Below are 25,041 nucleotides of genomic sequence, written 5' to 3' on the forward strand. Positions count from 1 at the left end.
TCCATCTGGGGTCTGTTATCTTGACACTCCTCCTCCTTTTTTCAAGAAGGGCTCTTCAGGGTAGTCAGTGATAGTCAGTATCAATTTTGAGAGGCTCTTCAGTCCTGAATATCTCATCTTCCTCAATCCATACCCATCAATCTAGCTCAACACTGCTGACTTCAGGGAAGATGTTAGAAGAAAGATCAGCTAACAAGCACTATAAGCATTCTAGCCAAAAGGAGTCTGGTGAGGCATCTCAGATTTTAAAAAGGGTAAAAATGGACAAGTCATCAAAGATAAAGAACAAACCTTCAAAGTCAACTGTATGTCTGCTTTGGCTCAACATTAACAACTTTGATAGTGGTTTCCATGCCAACAATTTAAGTCCCATTGGTCTCATCTACGAAACAACTAGAAGAGTCGATTCAATAGCCAGCATCACCTCCACAAGATCCATATGAAGGTTATTCTTAAGCATCTTATGTTTCCTGAAGGTGAGATTCAAGATTGCTGAATAAGACTCCCCATGCATAATTATTAGTCATCCCCCTAGAGAGAGTTCTGTCTCCTGTGAAATTTATCACCATGGATCTGAAATCAAGATCACCATGTTACTCCACATGATGCATATACTCATATCCATAGGTCTTTCCCCCACTGATTATAGCAACCAATATTCTTACTATTGTTGCATAGGTCTTTCTAGAAACAGGTTTCCATATTCAATTTTTTTTCTGAGTGTAAGTAAGAGTCAAAGCAGTATATAGGACACAGTTGGTGACATCACTGTTGGCATTCCTACTCCTGATCACCATCAATTAGATGTGACAGGTCTCTAAGAATAGGTCTCCAAGAAGAACAGGTTGGACTCCTGTTTCTCTGCCAAGTAGAGGCTATGGGTTACAATACACTTACTGTCACCACAGCTCACCAAAACTGCCTCCCATTGCTTATTGTGAGTCCCAAGACTGACAGCCTACTTCATCTACTATCTCATGCCCACCTCCAGACTGGTCATTAGAGTTCAAACTTCAGTGTTGATCTTGGTATTGACTGAAGCTCCATTCTTACCTTGGCTTGTACAGTTCCTATATTTCCTATTGTCCCTGGGACTGTTTCATCAGTTTTCACTTTGGTACTACATCTGTTCAATCATCAGTACCACTACCTACAGCTTCTACAGCTCCACGTCTCTGTACACTACTATCATTGTCTCATCCATCAGAACAAAGACAGTCAACAATATCTTCACTGAAACATCTCAAGACACACTTCAGGGCACTTTGGTAAAAATGGTTCTACCTTTACTAAGCATAAGGAAAAGCTAATCATTAATTCACCATCATCAGATGCCTCTGACTCTTCCTCCTCTTCATTGTTATTTTCACTACTGACACCATTCTCCACTGTGTAGGGGAAAAATACAACTCTGAGGAGTTATTCAAACTTTTTTTAGGCGGCCATCCAGATAATCTCACTCATCTATTCAGGTTTTGTTGTTCATACTATTTTTTTTTATTGGAACGGCATCTATGAGCATCTCTGTGAGTTCTGTTGCTCAGAAATGTCAGCACTCGAATAAAGATGGAATTGATGATGTGGATGTATTTAAAACATGCTCAAGGCATGTAGAGATTTGTCCCAATTTATTCTTGGTCTATTTGCATCGGTTATACACAGCCAACAATGTGAATCTTTAGGGAAACTTGGAGAACCTCCTGAGATCAATTATCCTTAAATTAGGTTTTTGGCAGCCCCCCCTCCCCAAAAAACTTACTTGGGTGCATTCAAAATGTGAACAACAAAGATACAATTCCAAAGTGGATTCCATGCCCCCTACATCCAGATAAATTTAGAACTTATACATGGTTCAATACTGGATTTTTATTCCAACACCCAGAACCAAATTCTGTCACTTTCAAGGTATCTCAAGTATTGCCTACATTTATGCAAACCTGTTGTTACAAATGGAATGAATGTTACATATAGTTTGTCCCAGAAGAGCTACTGTTTCCATACTCTTGAATTTAGGAGAAAACAGCATTTGTTGGCTGGATGGTGTGAAAAAACATCTATCCATTTAACTGCAATAGATAGCTGAATGGACAGTGGACACTGTTATACTCACTTAGCAGCTAGTCAGGTTTTCCACACACCCCACACCCCAAATTTGCATATCATGGAAAGAAGTGCAAAAAAAGTAATAAACAAAAGCTATTATGCTTGTGTTTGGAATGGCTGACTTTTAAATAAATTCCTATTCAGTAACAAGTACAATACAAATAAACCTGAGAAATAAATTAGCATGTTTTTGCCTCATTGATTTAAAATTAACTAAGCAAATAATCAACTAAAATCATTGTTCATTAATCTAGCAGTTAAAGATTGTAATCCATACAGTTTCTCTGCTTATATTAAGTAAAATCTTGTTTCTCTAGTATGATGACCTAAATAGGTTTTGTTAGCTTTTAAACAATAATTTATCTAGTTGTGCTATGAAAGAACAGTTTTAACACACACACACCTACTTGAACATATAGAACCCATCACTTACAGTCTGGCTTTCACAGTCATTTTGAAGACATGCATGTTAATATTTTTAAAAGAGAAGATTTCAGGTACTCTGTGTCCTTTCTACTTTTTACTGTCTAGTTTCTGATGGAGCACCTTTAAGTCAGGAAGTAACAGAAGCCTGCCAGTAACTTTTAAAATATTATTTTAACCTGCATACAATTAATTAATGCAACATCTTTCCCACTGGCTCTGTATTTGGAATTTTGATAAAGAAAATTATTTAAGGTCCATTGATGGAGAGATACCACCAAGAGCATTTCCATTATCACAACGACATTTTAGAATTCCCTAATCTGTGGGCTTCATTTTATCCCCTTGCTGCTGGTTTTTCATGGCAAATAAATATTGTTTTATGCTGAAAGACTTTGGGCTCTCTCTGAACTACTGTACCAAATACTGGAGTATAATATGGTATTTGTTTAGTTATACTCTGCCTTTTCTCCAAAGCTGGGACTTAGAATGGCTTCCAGAATAAAAGGTGATTCAACTATCTGTAGAATTAAAAGCCATTTAAAGCATATTCATTAACACTGGAAAAGATTTTTAAAAAAGTGCAGCACACTAACAAGACCCCTTTCCTTGTAAAACATTTAGTGCACAAAGGGCCAGAGCAGACAGACAGGGAAAAAGTGGCTTGATTTTTTAACGCTTTCACGGCCACCATCCATAGTTTTCTGTGGGTTTTCATGGCTATGTGGCTGCATTCTGGAAGAATTTATTCCTGATGTTTTGCCTGCATCTATGGCTGGCATCTTCGGAGGGTGGGGTATATACGTATACTTGTGCGAGCCTTGGTTGGAAGGAAGTGATTTACATGTTAATCCCTGTGTTGACCTGTTGTTAAATAGCAAGGCCTCAGGGTAGGAGGATACACATTGTGAATGTGTGTCTATTTAACTAGCAATCCATTGTCTGCAGGGAAGCCCCCTGACCTTGGGTGGTTTTCATCTGCATTTATTGAGTCTTGATTTTGGAGTTTTTCAAGACTGGTAGCCAAACTTTGGGGCTCTTCAGACCACCCCTAAGGGACAGCCTGGAGGCATCTCCATTTTGCTGGATCGGGGCTGCGGCAACTGCACACTGTTGCCTTGATCTGGCCTTTCCAGGGTACAAAAAGTAGCTGCAAAAAGTGGCTCCTTTTTGCATCCTAGAAAGGGTGCAATAGCTACGGCGCTGCTACTATATGGAACTCCTTTGGTGCTGCGTTGTGCAGATGCAATACTGGAGGAGCACCGTGATGCCTTGTGCTGTATGGTGTGTCATGGCACCCTAGGTGGAGCCGGGGCATGCGTCATGTGGATGTGACACCCCAACTCCACCCCCAGGCTGGCCTTAATGGCCGGTCTGAAGAGCTCCTTTGTTTACTTTCAGCAGTTCTTCTTTCCTGTTGAAGTTGTGCAGGTGTTTGTGGATTTCAATGGCCTCCTTGTGTATCCTGACCTGGGAGTTGTCGGCATGGTCCAGAATTTCAGTGTTTTCAAATAGCATTCTATGCCCAGGTTGGTTTATGATGTGTTCTGCTACTGCTGATTTTTCTGGCTTGCTCAGTCTGCAGTGTCTATTGTGTTCTTTGATTTGTGTTTGGACATTGCGTTTATGTTGGGAACAATGTCCCTTTAAGACAGTATAAAATAGTTTGTATGGCTGAAAATGAGAAATGACACCAGGTTTCAACCCTTAGTCATTACCACTTTATATAAGTGCTCTAAAACCCAGGGCAGGTATGGGTTGAAGTGAGTTGGAGAGTTTGTATATAACTTTACATATTAAAACAAGTGATAAAAGCCTCCAAGGACTTTTGGCCAAATCCAGCTGTGTCTCTAGGTTGGTCATTGCAATATTGCCAAATACTACAGTGTGCCCATGTCATATGCAGGCACATTATACGCTGAAGAAGTTGTGGCGCATGCCAGAAGAAACAATGGTGTGTGTGTTTGTGGCATGTGCACGCCACCGCCACCCTGCACCTCTGCGAGCACTTGTAATGGGGCTTGAGCATACATACATTTTCTTTTATGCGGGGGATAGTAAAAGAAGGACGCACTGTACTGAGTTTGTGCTTCTGCACTCTGCTGTGTAAATTGCTACTGTTGAGGTCAAGCACCTCAGACAGTGCTGATAATTGGCTTCTCTAGTGGGCCTAGTTTTTGTCACTTCATGCCTGCAGGATATAGAAGAGAGCCAACAGTTTAGTGGTCCCTATGTAGACCTACCTTCACCTGCACAATATGCGTTAAACTCCTGGAGCAGGAGAACGTCTGTCCTGTCCCTCGGTGAGTGCAGCATTTGCTGGATTTTCTTGATTGGTCTGTAGATCAGTTGGAGGTTGTGTTTCCTCATCTGTTTACCTATTCTGCCCATGACTCCTTTGATGTATGGTAAAAATACTTTCTTTTGGATAGTTATTTGTCTTTGCTCCTATGTTTTTTTCTGGATCTGGCAGCTCTTCTGATGTCTGGAGTAACTGTTAGCCCGTAGAGCCCAATTTAGGTGCTTCAGTTCATTAGCCCGGGCCTGGGAAGTTCCTTTTCCATATTTCCACCAAATGTATCTGTGAGAGGGCTGGAATGGAGAGAAGGGCCTCCCCTGAAGGTCGCAAAGGTCTGAGAGATTTGTTTGGAAAGGTACAGCCTTCATCTAGCCTGAACCTGAGTGGTATAAAGCTGTATAGGTCGCAAGAAGCACCTGCATAGGTCACAACAAACACTTCATATTGTGCCCAAAACCAGACTGGTAACTAGTGGAACTCTGTTAACAAAGGGAGTCATGTGCTCCCTGTAATCAGCCCTAGTTAACAGTCTAGCTATAAGTGTTTGGACCAGCTGAAGTTTCTAAACATGTCTCAAAGGTGGTCCCATGTTGAGCACATTACAGTAATCCAAGGACAGACCTAAGGCATGCATCGCTCTAGCCAGATCAGACATATCCACTGTGGAAGTGTGCTCTTCATTATCATGGAAATTGGAGTATATTCAGCATTGAAACCAGGAGTACCTCCAAACTGTAAGCCCGAGTCTTCAGGGGTTGTAAAACCATGGAAACCCTAGGCACTCTTTACTTTGTTCGGCTGAAGCTTTAATTTGTTTGACATCATTTTGGAGCATAGCAGACATGGGTTTAAAACTAAAACAGCTTCCTTTTTTTGCTGCTGTTTCTATTGTGCTTTTACTGTGCTTTTTTTAAAGTTACATTTGATGTATTCGTTTTATATGTACCTTCTACTGGAATTTTAAATACAAGTATTACAAGTTGCTGGAGATCATGTTCTGACCAGAAATATACAAATTTCAGCCATGTCACTAAGAGTAGTTGCACTTTTCCTGATTACTTTCACTCCATATTCACGTGAGTAATGATGAAATGTCTTTGATTTTGTAGAAAATTTAGATGCTTTATAAAATTCTTATTAAGATGCAAACCAAGTTTCGCTTCTGTTTATTTTATTCCAGAGTTTTCTTACACCAAGAAGAGGAAAGAATCCTACAATTTAAATCAATTAATCTTACTCTAATGGGTTGGGGGTTTTTTGGGGGGGGGGGGTTACAATAAAGGGAAAGATCTCTACAATAAAGTTCTGCAGAATTCCTTTCTCTTCAATTAATCTTAGTTTAGAGTTTTCTTATCTTAAAAAGGGAATGAAATTCTGCAGCGTTCAGAAAAACAAAGTGACACTTTTGCCCATTTAATAACAAAAAGACAACTATTTCTTGGTACTTATTAATTTCCAGAGCTGAGCTAGATACCAGAGCCTAGGAAGAGCCTATTCTGTTTTGATAAAATGTGAAAATTGTGCATACATGTACAGCATAGACATCATTTCAGATGAGATGTGCAAGCATGATCCTTTCTGTATATTATGCCAGGAGCATGAAAAGAGATGTCTGAGTAATTCACTGCAGTGTATTAAGTGAAGAAGTCCTGCATCTAGAATGAAAATTGTCTCCATTCTTAGGGACTTTTTAAAGGTTCAGTAATGGTTAGTACTTGGATGGGAGATCGGCAAAGAATCCCAAGGGCTGTAGGCTATATTTCATAGTAAGGAACAGAAAAAAAACCCCTACCTCTGAGTATTGCCTGACTATGAAATTCATGGGGTTGCCATAAGTCAGCAAGTGACTTGAGGGCATATACACCATTGCAGCAGAGTTCTGGGGTGATAGCACAGAAAATATGGTGTTAATACTGACAAAAAAGCATTGATGATCTAGAGATTTCATTACAATAGACACTACTTTCATTGGTTAAACTGTCACTCCGTACTAGATACACATGAATGAGTTACAGTCATATTTACTATCCAAGAAGACTGTTTGGGATATTAAATATCCCTGCTTGGGATGATAAATATATATTATTATTATTTACCTGCTATGGCTCCTGTAATTGAAATTACATATTTCTGTAGAATTCCTTGGCATCTAGCTGCAGTTGAACTTGTAGCTGGTGTTTTTATTATTAACTTATAAATATTTTCCGGTGCCCTGTGCCATGATGTGAGTTCCATTTTTTGTTTCCATGGTTTTCATTGTTTCTGTTTCACTTCCAATTCTTCTCCATTCAGTGGACAGTCTTCAAGTAAATTCTGATACTCTGGCATCTTAAGGCATCTTAGTAGTGTGCTTTAGGGTATCAGTAGTTTTTATTTTTACTCATAAATATATATCTACAAATATACAGGACAATGTCACATTTTAACTGTGAGCAGCTCTGCATAACTAAATCTTGTTATTTATTTTTGTCAGATCAGAGTGGATGGGTGGGTGCATGGTACTTAATTTTAAGTTATTGCTTTGCAGAAGGATATTCAATAAGGTAAAATAAATTTCTCAAGAGTTTGCTTTCATAAATGTCTAATGTGATTTCTGATCTGAGTATTCATATTCAGTAACTTTTTTTATTTTGTTTTACATTTCATTTTACAGACAGACTTCCACAGAAAACCTGAGGACCACATTACTGACTTTTTTTTAAACAAAAACAAAAATCGTATTAATTATCTTCATGGATACAAGCAAAGAGACAATGGTACTCCAGCCATCTGTTTAAGCTTCTTGAAGAAAAAAGTCTGCAGTGGAAGCATCATGAAAAGTAATGTATCTTCAGCAGATGGTCAGAGATTTTTAATGTTGTTGCTTGTAATCTGTACTTCGACATCAAACTCCTTCTTTACTGTGAAAATGTGTATATTTTGTTAGTATTTACATTTTGAGGAGCATGGAGAATGAACACCTCTCAGGATGGTAAACCTCTATGGGCTCAACTGGACTGCCTCTAAAATATCACAAGTTTCCAATTTTTATTTGATTTGGATGCAGCTAAATATGCATAGGTTTTCATCTAGTTCTTTCTTGAAATATGCCACGTTTCCCTCCGTCTCTTGTTTCCTTCGTCCTCCCACATGTCAGATTTTCACTAGTTTCCACTGAGCCTTTTGTTAACTTCAGGAGTTATGATCAAAATACTAAAATCCTTTAGGAATATGGTACTAGTCAAGCATTGAGATCATTGTATTTTCAGTGTTAACATTCCCCTTCCCTCACTTGATCTCTGTCGAATCTGTAGTCTACAAAAGTAGTGTTTACTTGGAGGTCATCTTTGCTGGGTCTTGCACGGTAGAAATGCAGAGGTAAATAACCAATATATTTCTGAAAATACTGGTTTAATAGAAACCAACCTGGGAAGTGGAAATAAAAAGTCTGGTAATGCTGGCAGCTCCCAGGAAATGAGAGGATGAAAAAACATTGTATGGAACTCCAAAATAAAATCATTATCCTTAGTAACTGTTATGTATAACACATTTACTGTGGGCATAATGGGAGAGAGACACCATTACTTTTTGTCATGTAGTGCTTGTTACAGCAAAAAGTGGTGGAGGGGAATTTTTTTAAATCTCCCCCCTCTCCCCGCAACTCCTATTTTAGGCCATTTTCTTTTAAATTGTTTTTTTAAAAAAATCCAAAAAGTAACAAAGAATGTAATATAAGAAAGCAATCCACTAATGTTTTGCTTTTGCAACATTAATGCCAATTAGATACTTTTGGCAGTTTTGCAACTGACAATTACATTTTACTAGGGAAAGGGAAGAGCTCCTTTGAATTTTCATTAAAATTAAATTATAAGGATAAGATTTTTTTTAGAGGGAGAAATACTGTCTTTCTGTGTCATGTGTTTGTTCCCTTCTCCCTAATTCCCTCTATATAGGAATTTATCACATGGGGCTTTAATCCCACGCTAGGCACAGGATGTAAATGCACAGGGAAGGATATATCCATCCCTGTGTGTTTACATCCTGCGCTAGGCACGATAAACTCCATAGTCTTTTCTTTCTTTGTTTTTCTGGGAAACAGTGTTCTTGCAGTTCCATTCATTTTGCTCATATAGACTATAAATCTACAGACTAACTAGCGTTACTGCAGCTACTTTGATTTGTTTTATATGACTACACTTAGTGAAACAAAGTTTGCAATTCTGATGTGCATAAGTTTTAGGTCTTTCACCTGGAGATTTGTGAAGTCATTTTTCAAGTTGATGTTGGAATAACTGTGACATTAATAATAACACAAGACATAAGGCAGAGTTACAGCACATTTGCATCATACTATGTGGCACAAAGTAATGACTCACAGCCAACCTTCTATATAAGTGGACAAAAAGACTGGTCACATGTGGGTAGTTGTGGGTTAGCTTGGAGAGTTGTTTGGAGCAGATGTCGGAGTAGTTGGTTGGAAGTTGATGGAGAAGAGTGTGTATATAAATATTGCATTATATTGTACACAGTGCAACTGAAGAAAAAGCCTCCATAACTTTGGATGAATCAACTATGTCTGTTAGTGTTTCTTTTGTGTGTGAAAAGTGGTCAATGCATTGCCAGTATCAATATCTGGGTGTTTTTTTTTTTTGTTTTGTTTTGTTTTGGACTCTGCTATGTTATTGTTTGGATGCATCTGGGGGATGGATCTCCCGACTGCTCTGGTGGTTGGCTTTCCCTTCACCAACAGTTGAGTCTCCCACATCTGAAATGCTTGGGACCAGAAGTGTTTTGGATTTTGGAATACTTTCAGATTCTGGAATATTTGCATATTCTGTATCCCATATTTGCTTATTCCATGAGCTATTCTTGAAGCTAAGACCCAAATCTAAAGATTAAACACTGAGCCATCAGTGTTGGAGTTGGGAGTATTTTGGATTTCTGAATTTTGGATAAGGGATAATGCCCTGCACATCTTGATTAAACAGATAGGTTTAGTGAGCATCAATAATAATCTTTTAAAAATGGTTTCAGATTCACGAACAGATCAGGCTTAATTCTGGACACAAGTTAAACATCCTAGTTGATTTGAAGTGATTATACTAAATACAATATTAGTCCCTATATTGGAAGAAAGGCAGGCTATAAGAAAATAAACTAATAATAAAAATGATAATAGTCCCAATCAGAGCAGACCCATTAAATAAACAAAAAATCACTCCAGGTCTATTCTGGGTACAGTATATGCTAGCTGGGGCTAATATTTAGATTTATTCTACAGAGAGGTAAGCATAGAAGTAGTTAGACAACTTTTCTTCAGTTCTGAGGCAGGTTTTTACATATCATCCAGATATTATTCCACATAGAAAAAGCAGTAGCTGTCAATGTATACCATTCCAGGTGAAGTGGCGAGGTTTGCTTAGCAAGGACTAGTTTTACTAATGGATGCTAGCCCTATCATATGCTGCCATGGAAGGGTGTGGGGGACCTAGAACTGCCACTTGCAAGTTTCTAGCTTCTAAGGGATATTCCAGAGGGGGTTATGTTTACGTATTCAGAAATAGTGGGAAGTGACATATTCCAAAAGAGTTTATCTAGTTTTGAGTCCCCCTCCACACAAACACATTCCAATTTATGTTAGTCATTACTTTATATAAAAGAGTAGGTTTGACTTTTAGTAACTTATAGTAGAGCAGCTCTAGTGCTCTTGCAATAGTTGAAAAGGAATATTTAAAGAAGATATTTTCAATATTTTATTTAGTTACTGTTTTTGTTGTTGTTGTTAACCACCTTCAAGTTGATCTCAGCTCGTGGCGACCCCGAAGATGAGACATCTCCAAGGCTCCCTGTCCTTCACTGCTCTGCCCAACTTCTGCAAACTCATACTCATGATCTCTTTAACAGAGACCATCCATCTAGCATGCACCTTACTCTCTTTCTACTTCTCTCCACCTTCCCTAGCATTATTTTCTTTTCCACTGAGTCATGCCTTTTCATGGTGTGGCCAAAGTATGACAGCTTCCGTTTCATCATCTTGGCTTCCACAGACAGTTCAGTCTTGATCTGTTCAAAGACCCATTTGTTTGTCTTTTTTGGCTGCCCATGGTGTCTTCAGCACTCTTCTCCAGCACCACTTCTCAAATGATTTGATTTTTTTTCTTATCCGCTTTCTTAATTGTCCAGTTCTTACATCCATACATGGTAAGAGGGAATTGTGTAATTTCTATTGTTGCACAACCACAACAAAAATAGTGAAGAAGTCTCCAGTAAATGAAACTGAAATGATATGAGAAAAACACTTGTATATTTTATTTGCTGGCAATTTTGAAAAGGACATGATCATGCATAGATGATACCTTTATGTTTTTTTCAGGTGTGTGTTTAGAGCATATGAGTGTTTGGAATATTCATGGAATATTTAGCATGCTTCACTACACAGTAAACAAACAAAAGGTAATCCCAAACACATTTTGCTTTTAAAGTAGCATGTCAGAAGTTTTATTAATTAAGTAACTTTAAATAATTAAACATCCTGGCCTCTTGTGACCTGTTTTACAATGGCTCAGCATTTATTATGAGCTCCATACTACTACCCAGCTCTTCCTCCTCTTGGATATATTATCTCAGTTAAGGATTCTGATTAGCCCTGGATAAATGTTCACTGCCAATAATTCATATTCTTTTCTAAATGAAAGGCAAAAGATTTACCCTTTTTTGCAGTATAGTGCTTTAAAACTTGTGCAACCTGCAATAAATAATGTACAGTGACTTTCTTATAGCATTACTTTGCTTTACATTTAAAATAACTTTTTGGTTACCAAAATCGTTAGATTTTTTTCCTTTAAAAATAGTTACAAAAGCTTTTTAGATCCAGCATACCAGAATATGACACAAAGTATTCTAAAAGAAGAGATTTTCCCTTAGGGTCCCTCCACCATGTATCCATTTGGCATACCAGCATGAGATATAGAAGTCTCAACAGCACTTTTCTCAGTAAAATCAGGACCATAAAGCGAATGCTGCTTTGTTGCTTGTTACATCGCCTGCAGCATCTTCTTAGAGCGCAAACTATGTAGTGGAGGAGCAGTAAGCATGAGTAACATGAGAGAGAAAACATATAAAAAATCTGGGTTGTTTCTAATAAATTTGAATTCCTGGTCATTTAATTCACAGTGATATGGTTCTCTCATATTTTAACAGTATTTATAATATTGGCTATTTCTTTCTAGTACTCACATTTATATACAATAATAACACTGGTACATTTTTTAAAGCAGTGGTGTGCAGACTGCTGCATGTTAATGAATGGAGAAAGTGTGTGGTGAAATCCAGAAGTCATTCTTATTTTCTTTAATGAAGCCTTTAGAAATCACTCTTATGTGGAACTTCTTCCACATATTTTCTTATTCGTGCCCTGTTATTTTGTTTTCCACCTCCCCACTCCCCAGAGCTCAAAGTGCTTGATATCAGGTCATCCAGTTTATCCTCAGGTAATAACTGGCATGAATAAAACCTATTTCCCAGGTTTTTCACCCTATAGATTACATATTAAAATTCAGGAGGATCAATTATAGCTTCATATAATTCTAGCTATGCTGCAGGATCTGTAAGGTTCTAAAGTCCCAAATAACTTTTTATACTTCTGCTTATAAAATTAGATAACCCTAGGCAAAATGATGAGAGTTTCATCAAGGCACACAAAAAGAGTACACATACATTTTTGTATTAAGTATTGGTTTTAAGTATACAATACTTGGGATGTGGTGGCTCAAATAGTTAAGAGAGCAATTCTGTTGATTGCATGATTGGCAGGTTGGCAGTTCAAGGCCCGGGTACCACATGATGGGGTGAGCTCCCATCACTAATCCCAGTTTCTGCCAACCCTGCAATTCGAAAGCATGCAAAACCAAGTAGATAAATAGGTACCACTTCTCAGTGGGAAGGTAAACAGTGTTTTGTGCAATCATGCTGGCCATGTGATCACAGAATAGTCTCTGACAACACTGGCTCTTCGGCTTAGTAATGGAGATGAGCACCACCCCCAGTTTTTGGACATGACTTGACAACCTCGTCAATGGGGAATATCTAATTTTTCAATTTAAGTTGATTAGTATTTCAAAGAGTAGGCTGGAATGAAAATGATGAATATTAGGATTAAGATCCAGATAGGTTCAATTCCCTATACATTGGCACAGATGAGAGAGGTCCACTTACCAGAGGCTCTTTTTCAGAGCAGCAGCCTAGACGGAGCTGGTGGAGGAATGTACAGTGTAGAAAAGGAGACCATTTTCCTTTGGTTATTTAAGTCATCTCAATAGCACTACAGCTCCACTTTGCATAGACATTCCTGCCATTGCTGTTGAAGCACACGCCACTACATCTCCTCGTACCACTACATCTCAAGCAGGGAAGAAACATTTTTATGTTTTCCAAATCTACTGCAATATTGTGGGACAGGATAAATAATTTAAATTGCAAATAAAACTACATATTTTAAATGATGTATTGGAATATGTTGCTTTTTAACACTTTTGGGTGTTGGGCACAAAAGGTTGTCTTTTGTTGCTCCAGTTTTGAAAATGGTAGCATTAAATTATTTTCAATCCAGGCATTTGTAACCTTGGTACTAATTTTTTTTAAAATCCAGGAATTTGCCACCTTTGTTGTAATCCAGGCACTTGCAACCTTTGAAGCATGTTAGATGCATTGCTTCATAAACAAGACACAACCTTCATTTGGATCTAACAGTAAGCTGCAGTTAATCATTACTATAAGGTTAGCAAAGCACAGCTCTTTCATAATAATAATAATAATTTGTTTTATTTATATACCGCTATTCCAAAGATCATAGCGGTGAACAGCAAGTAAGCTAATTAGCAATTCATGACAATCTCCCCCCCTTAAAAATAAAAAGTCATTCAGCAGTTTTCAGTTTTCATTCTTTATGTATGACAAAACACCTGCCTTTTCACTGTAGGTGAGTTCAGCCATGGACTGTAACTTCTCAGTGTTGAGAATCTTCTTTTAAGACTGTTTGTGCAGCATTATGTAATCAACAGAAGCAATTCTTTGCTTTGTGCACTGCTTCTGTACTTAGTCCTTGTTCTCTCTCTAGCTTTATAATGTACTACTTATTTCCCCTGTTTTTCTTCCAAAAGTACAGCAAGGTTAATATATACTTCATTTAATATAGTTCTAGTAAGTAGCAGATGATGACAGCATGTTAAAATTTCTGGAATACCTGTATTTTCTTTGTTATCGGCATGTACAGCATCGATGAAAGATTTCCTTTTTAGTATTTTTATGGAGACTAAAGGAAGGGTTTAAAAACGTGTGACCCCCTTGAAGTCTCATTGCCCTTATTGTCATCTTCAACTACAAATATAGATTGAGAACAATGCAGGTAGAATTTTTTACACTTTCAAAAAACCCAAGAACAAAACCTCAACCCATATAGCTTTGTCTCAGAACTTTGGGCTAGAAATGGGGAAGCAGAAATATTGGGAGTGAAAAGGGAGGATTTCAAAAGGTGCAACAGAATATACTTCCACAGATATTTATAGAATGACACAATTACATCCAGTGCTTAGATCTATCGGTAATCTGAAAGCAAGAATAGCTTCATGAAGATCTCAACACAGAGAGGATCAGTACATGGACTTTGTATTTAAAGCAAACACTGCTCTTCATGCAATGTCTAGAGTCTAAGCCAAGAAGGGATTTTTGCAGCTCATGTTGGTAGAAATCCGACTTACTACAAGCATTGTCTTAGGAGGGTGATTTCATAACCATTGCATATTGATTTGTTTGCAAACATTACTGTTTTTTTCCTCTCAATACTTGGCTGACAAAATTGGTTTTTTTGGGGTAAACTCATGTTAAAATCACAAAATTTTGTTTTTTTAAAATGCACATCACTGTGTAACTGAGTAATGCAATCTGAAAATGTCACTTTCAATTCTTTTCTCATTTGTCTGTACTGGGTTTTGAATTTTGTTCAAATACTTAGAGGGATCATTAACAAATGTCATTTTTGAAATAAACAATTGACCTTCATAAAAGTAATTAGAATGCCATTTCCATTTTAGTTGAGAATGGTAAGAAGTTTTATAATTGGCTCTCTGTCAGTTAATTGGTTTCCTAATGGGATAAGGCCTTTTCTAGTGCTTGCTGAAAATATATAGCAACAAGTATTTTTGATGAGCATGGTCATAAAAAGACAACAATTCTGCAATATATTTATTTACAGTAAGAAATTTCTATCCTGTCCTTCTAGTACCAACTACTCACAATGACATATAATTCCAAATCGTGTCCTAAATTGTTGTATTGTTGTTTGCCTTCAAGTTGCTTACGACGCTAAGGCAGGGTTTTCCTGGCATGTTTCTCCAGAGGGGGTTTGCTGTGGTCTTTCTCTGAGGCTGAGGGAGTATGGCTTGCCCAAGGTTTACATGGTGGAGCTAGGATTTGAACCCTGTCCTCCAGACTGATAGCCCAACACTTAAACAACTAGGCCACACTGGCTCTCAAATACAGTCAAAATAAAGTAAAATACAATAAATGTAGCCACCACAATACTTTATTTAACACACAAACATGAAAGAAAGGTAGTCTAATCTGATTTTAGCAGCATATATTTTAGGGAAGCATTGGTTTGAGTGTTGGACTATGACTCTGGAGACCAAGGTTCAAATCTCTGCTTGGCCATGGCATCCCACTGGCCAGTCACCTTGGCAAGTCACACTCTCACAGCCTCAGAGGAAAGCAAAGAGAACCCCCCTTTGAATAAATCTTGCCAAGAAAACTCAGGCGGGTTACAAACCGCCACTAACGACGCACTCCGTGCGTGTTAGGGTTAGGAAGAGTCGCCCCTTCCTAACCCGCCCCGGCCCCAACACGCGCAGAGCACGTCGTAAACGGTGGCGCCCATCCACATGGGCGCTGCCATTTTGACGTCTTGGACGCTGTGTCGCGGCGGAAGTGACGCTGCGAGGGTGCGCTCCGCCCCTCACAGTGCCACTTCTGCATTTCGAAAAGGAGCACCATTTCAGCGCTCCTTTTTCGCTGCGCGGAGAAGCCTCGCGGTCTGGCCGCTGGGGCTTCCCTATGCAGAGAATGGCGGCAGCAGGAAAACGGCCCCTTGAGGGCCGTTTGTAACCCACCTCAGTGATTGAACCCAGAGATTGGGTCACCTTAGGGTCACTATAAGTCAGAAATGACTTGAAGATACACAACAACAACTCTGAATAACTTTTATATGACTTATAAAATGTAAAATAAAATTAAAAGAACAAAATGTACATATAAACCTAAAGCCCCCTGTTCCTCCTGGCCTGGAATCAACCATCGGGCCTGAAGAGGAAGATCCCTCCCCTCCCTCCTTCCAACTGTCATCTTCTGGCCTGGGAGGGAACGAAAGGACAGGCCCAACGCCATCAGGCCCGGCCTCAATTAAGAAAAAGAGCCCTCCCTCCAATCCCTCCAGTCCATCTGCCTTGGTCCAGGCCTCAGAGGGAGAGAAGAATGCTGGACCTGATCCCCTCCCCCCCACCATTCCCTTCTCCTTTTGTGTTGTGTCTTTTTAGATTGTAAGCCTGAGGGCAGGGAACCATTTATTATCCCCTCTGTTGTAAGCTGCCCGGATTCCCAGTGATTGGGCGGCATATAAATAAATCCTATTATTATCATCATCATCATCATCTTCTTCTTTGGATGATGCAGTCCATTAGTCCCAGGCAGAGATTGGCCACTCTGGACACTGATCCAGTTGTCCTGGACCAATCCTAGCCCATAGAGGCCTTAGTCTTGTCCAAAACGATCTGCTGTTTATTGCAGAGTTTCCAGGAAACTCGGCAACAACAGCTAGCAAAACAGATTCCTCCATGTTCCCCTTTCCTGCCACCACTGTCATGTCCATCCCAAAGGACCCACCACAGCCTCTGACATTGGAAGGGCATACCTGGCCATATGGGGGTGTAGCCAGGTGTCCCGTTTCTACCCTTATGGGCCATGATGGGGACCTTTGGGACAGACACAGCAATAGCGGCATGTAAGAGGTGAGCAATGGCAGTGGTGCATGGTGTGGTGCCAGGCATGTAAACACCCATCCATTGCTGCACCATCCTGTGCACTGACCTAGGTTACAATCATAGCCCATGGTATTCTACCCATCTACTCAGGTGCAATGACTGCCTGTATGAAATCACAGTTCAAACCCTAGAAAGTATCAGAAGGGAACCAATGAGAAATTTTAAACAAATCTGTGCTACAAAGACATACTTTAGCAATCTCATTTTCTTCAGAAGATACCTCATTTGGGGTTGCAAGTGTTAAGAATGAATTACACATCAGTAAAGGGGCTGTTGTATGCCCTGTAACATATATTGCTAATTCCTGTAGTGTGGTAATGACAACATATCTTTTAATTGTAGTGGTATAATGGGCAATACTATTTTCATTTGCGATAAAACGAACATTAGAGAGTGGATTTTATAATGTATAACCAACAGAGCGCTAACATGTATGATTAATTATTTTACCTGTAGTGACATTTGTGGGAAACCTGTCAGCTTTAAATTAAATTCTAATTAGTATGGGGCGGGATTACAGTGATGAGTTTGGGGTCAACAAGCATTTTGTTTTACAAACATCGTATTTTCTAGTTACGTAGCATGACATTTTGGCAAAGGTTCTCAAATGCTTTTTTAAAAGCTCATCTGTCCACTAGATGTTACTATTATTATAATAATTTGGCCACCATTTTTCACCCTTTGTATTAAGCAGCCAGAGTTCTGAGTGAGTGTGGAAGTAGCAAAGGGTTTATGATAATTCCATAAGCAGAGAAGTGTCTCTGCAAGGGAGAGATAAACAGCAACTAATCCTCATAATTCCCTACTGATAGCCTATCCATCTCTGGTATAAATTAGAAAGCCTAGAGATTAGAAAAGCTAGGCTGGGTGTAGCTCACAGCATTAATCACAGTATTAGGTCAGCAGTATCCTGAAATGCTGTGTCTTTGCAGCCTGTATTTACTACAGGCTAAAATTGAGTAATACAACTTAAAATAAGAGGTAGATGGAAGAATAGATGCACACATTGATTATAATATGGTTCATTGTGGGATACATGTTTCATTCTGTTCTGATTCTTCATCGTAGTAGTCTTGCACCTGCACAGTTTATCCTACACTGCAGGATCAATAAATTAAATAATAACTGACTTTGGTATAAAAGGATGTTACTCTGTTGCTGTAATGCTCCTATATTTTCAGTTGCTGCTGTAATTTAATGTTTCTGATTTCCTTTGCTTTGGGCAAAAATGGGTATTTGGGTTTTGAAACTGGTATGTGTTACAGAACACAGTGTATTAGAAGCATGTTACAATATAGACATCTTTCTTCCCCAAATCTGATCAGCAAGCAACTGTGCACACCTAACACATACAATGCTTAGTATGAATTTTTACTACTTTTGTTGATAAAACATTAATATAATCTAAAATCTGTGTTAGTGCAATATTTCAACAATGCATTCTCAGGGTTTGCTATTAAAGAAAATGCTGTGCACATTAAAGCCAGAACTGCCCAGGCATTATGCATTTTCTCTTGCAGAGGCTTCATTGAAGATGATTTTGAACCTTTGAAAGCTGTTACAGGAAATTTTTACTTGTACAAAAGAATTATTAAATGTTATCATTCTTCTCTTTTGTACACTTTTATTATCTAGTTGAGCAGGATGTGTAATCTAGTAGGTATTTATGTACTACATTTTAAAAAAGAAATTAGATAGAAGACAATTCTGTATATTTTATTTCATTGAAAGTAGATGCCGATTTAACGGTAAAATTTGTAAATGAGGAGGTATGGCCGTATCTTACCATGCCATCAAACTAACCTAGTTGGGGACTAAAGTCTAATGAAGTTACTCCAACCTGTTCCATCTGATTAATGGCACTTTGTAGTTTAACTCTTGCTTGGACAGGGGATATGACTGTGGTTTTGAACTAATATGTCTTGAATGTGGTGCTCTATGAAAAAATGATTTCAGCAATATGATAGAGTTGTTTGCGAGGTGATGGCAGCCTACTCATTGCTGTGTGTTTACCTGATCATGCAGTCCTATCCTTACTTTTTATCCTTACTTTTTATAAACTATCATTTGTTTATATTCTCCAATCTGCCTGTATATGAACCTATGGTATAAAACTAAGTTATGTTTTAAATTGGAATTTTGTAATTGTGCTGGCCAAATGGCTGTAATAAAGTTATTATTATTATTAGTAGTAGTAGTAGTAGTAGTAGTAGTAGATGCCAACATAAAAAGCACACACTTTTATTAGGTAATATAGGGTGCAATCTTATCTGTGTGTATACTCAGATGTAATTCCTGTCCTGTAAAGTGCAGTGGATGTTATGTCCAGGTAAACAGGTTTAGTCTTAAGTGACAATTCTATACCTAGGAGCAGCCCCCATTGAACAGCATAACATGATTCCTAAAAGGCTGGCTCATTACAAAAAGTTAAGAAAAAAATCATTTTTCAGATGTTCGTGGTAAAAGTAATTACTGCATATTTTGGAAACATTATTTTCAACAGTGAAAAAAATACAAGAAAGGGAAATCTTGCAAGACATGCTGCTATTAAATATTATATATTATGGTTGATGAATACCAGTGAGAAACATTTGCCATAAATCTACTACAGTGAAGTATTTTACAAGAAGCCATCATATTTCTCAATTTTTATTATGTTCTGACTTTCCCTTCATTATTTGGCATCCTTCTCAAGAATTAGACTCTTTAGTTCAGTTCAGAAAATGTTTTTCTAAATATCCTGTACCCCAAAATCCACTCTCTCCATTTCAGTAATTTCATAGACTCATGAACCTATAGAAATGAAAAACACTCTGTCTAGTCTAAAGCACTGCCAGTAAAGGAGTCCACAGCTAAAACATCCCAGAGAGATGGCTGCCCAACTTCTATTTTACACACATACCTGCCCTGCTCCCATGAACAGTAGTCCACCACCTTCCAAGGTAGTTTATTCCACTGTCAAACAGCTCTTACCATCAGAAGGTCCTTCCTAACTTTCAGCTAGATACATCTTTTTTGTTACTTGAACCCACTGGTTGAGGTTCTGGCCTCTTGAGCAGCAGAAAGCAAGTTTACTCCATTTTCCATGTGGCCAAGTTAGAAACATTTCAAAATGGCTAAAGATTCCCCCTTCTCTGTTGCAGTGATTCTGTTGCAGTGATGTTGCAGTTAGGAGCATCTTTGCTATTTTGTGGAGGCAGCAAGCCAAATAGTTAAAAAGAAAGGAAAGAAACACATAAGACAAGATATGCATCAAAATGTTCAGCTGTAAACTGAATCTTAATTCTTTCTTGGACTATTGGATTAAGGGTAGTTGCTTGGATGTTAACCCCTTTTTGAGATTGAGACTGGTTTAGCTAAGAGGCATTCTCTTTAGTAGAATTTGTAGAGAAACATGCTGATTCTCTTGTCTCTTTGTATTTCCTCACCCAACCCATTCAATCTGAGGATTGTGGTATGAAAAATGATTGCTGATATTCTGCATATATAAATAAGTACTATCTCTATTCTCTTGACCTCACCCCCACTCTGCAAAAATCCACCTTAACAACCAACAGCCAGATTGGGCAAGGGAGTTATGTTCAGCTGGTGATCAGGGTTGAAGGAGGATGGCATTTGGTAGTTAAGGTGGTATTGTGAGGCATTTATATAATTTGAATATTGAGCACTTTCAGATATAGATATAGAATATAGAGCGCTTACAGATCTGTAACTCTAAGTTACGAATCTGCAGCTGCAGTCCTAAATGTCAGTGTCTCCAGGCTCCAGAAGAATATGAAGGAATAGAAATGTTTGCTATCTTGGCATTCAATTCAGTTTTAAGGTTTTGCACAATAATTGTGCTGGGGGCATGTATGCATGCATGTGTGCTAGTCAGTTTCGATCAAAAGGCCAATAGTTTAGCAGTCAAAAGTTATGGTGGAATATAGGGGTCAAAGTCAAAAGTCAATAGATCAACCAAGAAAACAGGACATTTTAAAGACCAACAATATTCAGGAAAAAGTTTCAGCTCAGGAAATTGAAATGTGGCTGGCAAGATGAAACAAGCAACTACCCTTCTGCTTGGTTCAAGTAAAGGAGAGAAAAAAATATAAAAGTCATAGGCAGGAAAAGTGAAGATCAAAGAAGAAAAGATGACCAGAGTCCTGGAAGAAAGAATTCAGTTTTTCTTTAGTAAAATTTAAACAATGTTGTTTGATGCTTTAGGAACTCTTTATTGTTGTAGTTGCTATAGTCCAGTGCAAATAACAGAACTCAGGCTTTGCCCAAGTAAAGTACAGGCCAAAAATCTGTATAGTTGGCTCTCTGTATCCATTGATTATTTTATCCACTGATTAAACCATCCATGGCTTGAAAATATTCAAATACAAATTCCAAAAGCAAATCTTGATTTTGCTAAGGGACATTATTTCACTATAACACTGTAATAGTGGGATTTGAGCATCTGTGGATTTTGGTATCCACAGGGGGCCCTGGAAAAAGTAGGACAGGGGGCAACTGCAACAATAAAGAGTTCCCAAAATGTGACTATGAATATGAAGCTCTCTTACTGTAAATGAAAATCATCAGGCTGGGGGAGTAGGAGGACATCAAAGGAATGTACTTTTGTTACTGAGTGGTAATTCATGCAGTAATCCTGTTCTGAAATTTCCAGAACAGGGAATTGGAAGTCAAGGCTAACTCATTGCTTAAGAGTTTTAGAAGATAGTTGAAGTTGCTTAAAGGAAAGGGAAAGGCACTCTGCTCAAGCCCAGAAATATTCCTATAATGACTTTGCATTATATTACAGATTATCAATGCCCTATCTCATGAGCTGAAAGAGAAATGGACAAAATGGTGTCCCCACACTCTTTCTCTTCTTTGACCTTTTTTACTACCAAGTGCAAACCTCTGTTTCTTTGGGTGGCTGCGCCAGCTATCTCTAAACTAGTTAATGTATGAATAGGTATCAGAAAGAATCTGGGTTGGAAGAGACCACAATGGCCAACTCTCAGCCATGCAGGCATACACAACTAAACATAATTAAACAGAAGGGACCACAAGGGCTACCTAGTCCAATTGAAATATGAAAAAAATAGAATACAGTTGCCCCTCCTAACTCATGGATCTCAGATCCATGCCCTCAAATATCTGTGGAGGGGTGACCTCCACTATTTCCTGTGGCGCATGCACCCAGGCTGTGCACATGGGGACGTGCCCGATTCAAGCCTATGAGGCTTGAATATGCATGAGCCTCTGTTTTCACAGGAGAGTGTGAAACGGATCACCCATGAAAATGTAGTTTCTTCTACGTTCACCACACAACAATCCAAAGAAGGCTCTAAATTCTGTGTTGCACTGGTACTACAACAGTATTTTGAGATAATGCTTTCCTGTTCCTTTCTTTCTTATAGTCCTTGGTTTCCCATTCCTCTGGAGCAGGTGTTTGGGGTACACAGAGGGCTGTAGTGGAAAGTGTTGATCCCCTCCTTCAGTGGGAATGCAGCTATGGATACTGCCCAAGAGTTCTAAGGAAAGATTATCTGTTCAACTAAGGCTGTATCTGCACTGCAGAAATAATCCAATTTGACACCATTTAACTGCCATGGCTCAATGCTACAGAATTATGAGAATTATAGGCGCATTACAGACTGCCAGATTGCGGCGGTCTGGCTGTGCCTCCACTTTCAGCGTCCGGGAGCCGCAGCGGCCAAACTGCACGGTTCCCGGACGCTCCGAGGAAGGAGCGCGGAAATCGTGCTCCTTCCTGGGCCCTGGAAGAGACGCCGCGAGGCGCTAGTCGCGCACTCGCAGCATCACTTCTGGGGTGCGATGTGCAGACGCACAGCGTCCGCTACATCAATATGGTGGCGGCCGTGTGAAACGGCCGCCACCATTTGTCACAGACTCTGTCCGTGATAGGGTTAGGGGTGTCTGGAAGAGATGCCCCTTTTTCAAACTGGGACGTCCTCAGGACGTCCCTAATGGCGGTCTGTAACCCGCCATAGTTTTGTGGGATATTTAGCTTACTCTTTAACTGACCTCTCTGGTGGCACAGCAAACTAAATTTCTCAGAATTGAGCCATGACAAAGTGATGATAAACTGGATTATTTTGGGAGTGGGGAAGCAGCCTAAATAATCTAAATATCAGAGGTCCCTGCATCTGTTGCAACTGTAACTATCATATCACTGTGAATATGCCCACTCCTTTGATTTTGGAAGTTGAGCAGGGTCAAGCTTGGTTCGTACTTGGACTAGAGATTTATTTTTTATTAAATTTATATCCTGCCTTTCTCCTGTAATGGGATTCATGGTGGCTCACAATACCTTTTAAAAGATTATGCTAAAATGTTAGTTTACGAAAGTTTAGAAAAGAATCAAATAGCAATATTATTATAAATATTATATATTTTTAAATGGTTGAAAATTGTAGTAACATTTTTTAAATAAAAAAGATTAAAAATATAGCACACCTTTACACACACAAACTACTACCTCATAATAAAATTCAAAGACCTGCCTGAATAACAAGGTCTTCATCTGCTGGTGGGAAGGGAGCTTCATAAAACAGAAATAATAATATCAAGAAAGTGCAGTATCTTTAAACAAAAGGAGAAGAAATAGATAATTATAATGATTTGAATCAGGGTGGCATGGATTAAAAACAAAATCTTGGTGTACATTAAGAGCTGCTGTGTATGAATGTCTTGCCAGGTGAAGTAATACAAAGCATTATCCAAATAAGGAACCATTTTGTGAGCATAGGCACACAATACAAAAAATTCACAATCAATATGTGTAGCCCATCTACATCTGCAGATCATTACAATTATCTATTTCATTTTCCTTTTGTTTAAAGAAACTGCACTTTCTTGCTTCTGAAATTATTATTTGTTCTCTGCAGCGCTCTGCATAAGACCCAGCATGGTGTAGTGATTTGAGAATTGGTCTAGGACACTGGAGGCTAGGGTTCAAATCCCTGCTCAGCTACTGAAACACATTAGTTGACCTTGGGCAAGTCGCACTGTTTCAGAACACAAACCTCCTCTGAACAAATATTGCCAAGAAAACACCTTAGACTTTCTAGCCTGTACTTGAGAGTCACCATAGGTTTTTAAAAATGACTTGGAGGCACACAAGAACAACAATGCCATGCAATTGTATTAAGATATGTTATGTTTAAAGTTACAAATGATTAAAATCTGCCTGCTTTGTTAAAATCTTGTGGTGAATCACTTTGCCTGCTGTAAATAACAAAGAAATAATTACCATCAGTTTGTCCAGATGATAAGACATATGGAAGATATTTTTATTATTCCTGTGAGATCTACTGATATATATGGGAGAAGCTTTCACTAAATGGGATAATAGTTCATTATAGGAATACAGGCTGCCAAGTAGAGCACACTTTTATTGATGCTAATTTTTTTTTAAAAAAAAAAAATGGTAAGAAACATCTTGGAAAGTAGAAGAAAGAAAAGCAATACAGTCACCCAAGGGAGTTACTGCAGAAGCAGTAATCTGAAATATCCAGGCATATTGCCAACAGCTTTAGTAAGTTGAGTTAATAAACATTTTGATGCTTCTTGCCAATCCATACTGCAGTATAATACTTCCTGTGTATAAAAGGGTGCTTCTTTAAAAAAGTCTGCTTTTGGTATCTTAACCCTCTAAATGTTGCATATTATCCAAAGGGTTTTTTATTTGCACACGTTCAAAGAATGCTCCTACATCTTTGAATGACATTTGTTATTCAATTTGCTGGTGTTAATAATTTCCTACTGGCAATTTTAATAGTACTGTGGTTATATGAAACATTCTCAAAATGGTCTTAGTGCAGAAGGGCTGGTGCAAAGGATCAGCTTACGCAGTATTTCTTCTGCTAGCACATAACATACACAATTTTCTTTCCCATGTCTATAAAGCATTGACTAAAAGAGCCGCTGTTAATAAAACCTCCATTTTCTAGTGAAGTGTTGTACTTATACCAAGTAAGTAAGAGATGGAAGTGGTTGTTGGGATTAAATGAGCAATAGCAATATCAATTTACAAAACATATAGCTCCTTTCCCACTTTTGTACATTATAACTGGATTTCCACCGTAAACTCAGGAAGGAAATTAATATACCTCACCTCTTCCATCCTTGACTTGATTTTATCTGATCATG

At 38.5% G+C, this 25,041-nt stretch overlaps 1 protein-coding gene across 10 annotated transcripts in view; it reads left to right on the plus strand.

Annotated features, from left to right (window-relative positions):
• The window catches only part of DLGAP1 (DLG associated protein 1), a 427,607-nt gene that overhangs the window by 78,650 nt on the left and 323,916 nt on the right, over nt 1-25,041 (plus strand). For 9 of the 10 annotated variants that reach the window (XR_016280603.1, XR_016280604.1, XR_016280605.1 and 6 more), the window contains one exon: nt 7,479-7,644. The gene's annotated coding sequence lies outside the window, so the exon portion shown is untranslated. Of the gene's footprint in view, nt 1-7,478; nt 7,666-25,041 lie in introns of all 10 variants that reach the window. The other variant, XM_089517115.1, reaches the window with a different exon arrangement.

Source organism: Sceloporus occidentalis, unplaced genomic scaffold, assembly GCF_023333645.1.
Source record: "Sceloporus occidentalis isolate IW3139 unplaced genomic scaffold, rSceOcc1.0.p SCAF_3, whole genome shotgun sequence".
Taxonomy (NCBI): Eukaryota; Metazoa; Chordata; class Lepidosauria; order Squamata; family Phrynosomatidae; genus Sceloporus; species Sceloporus occidentalis.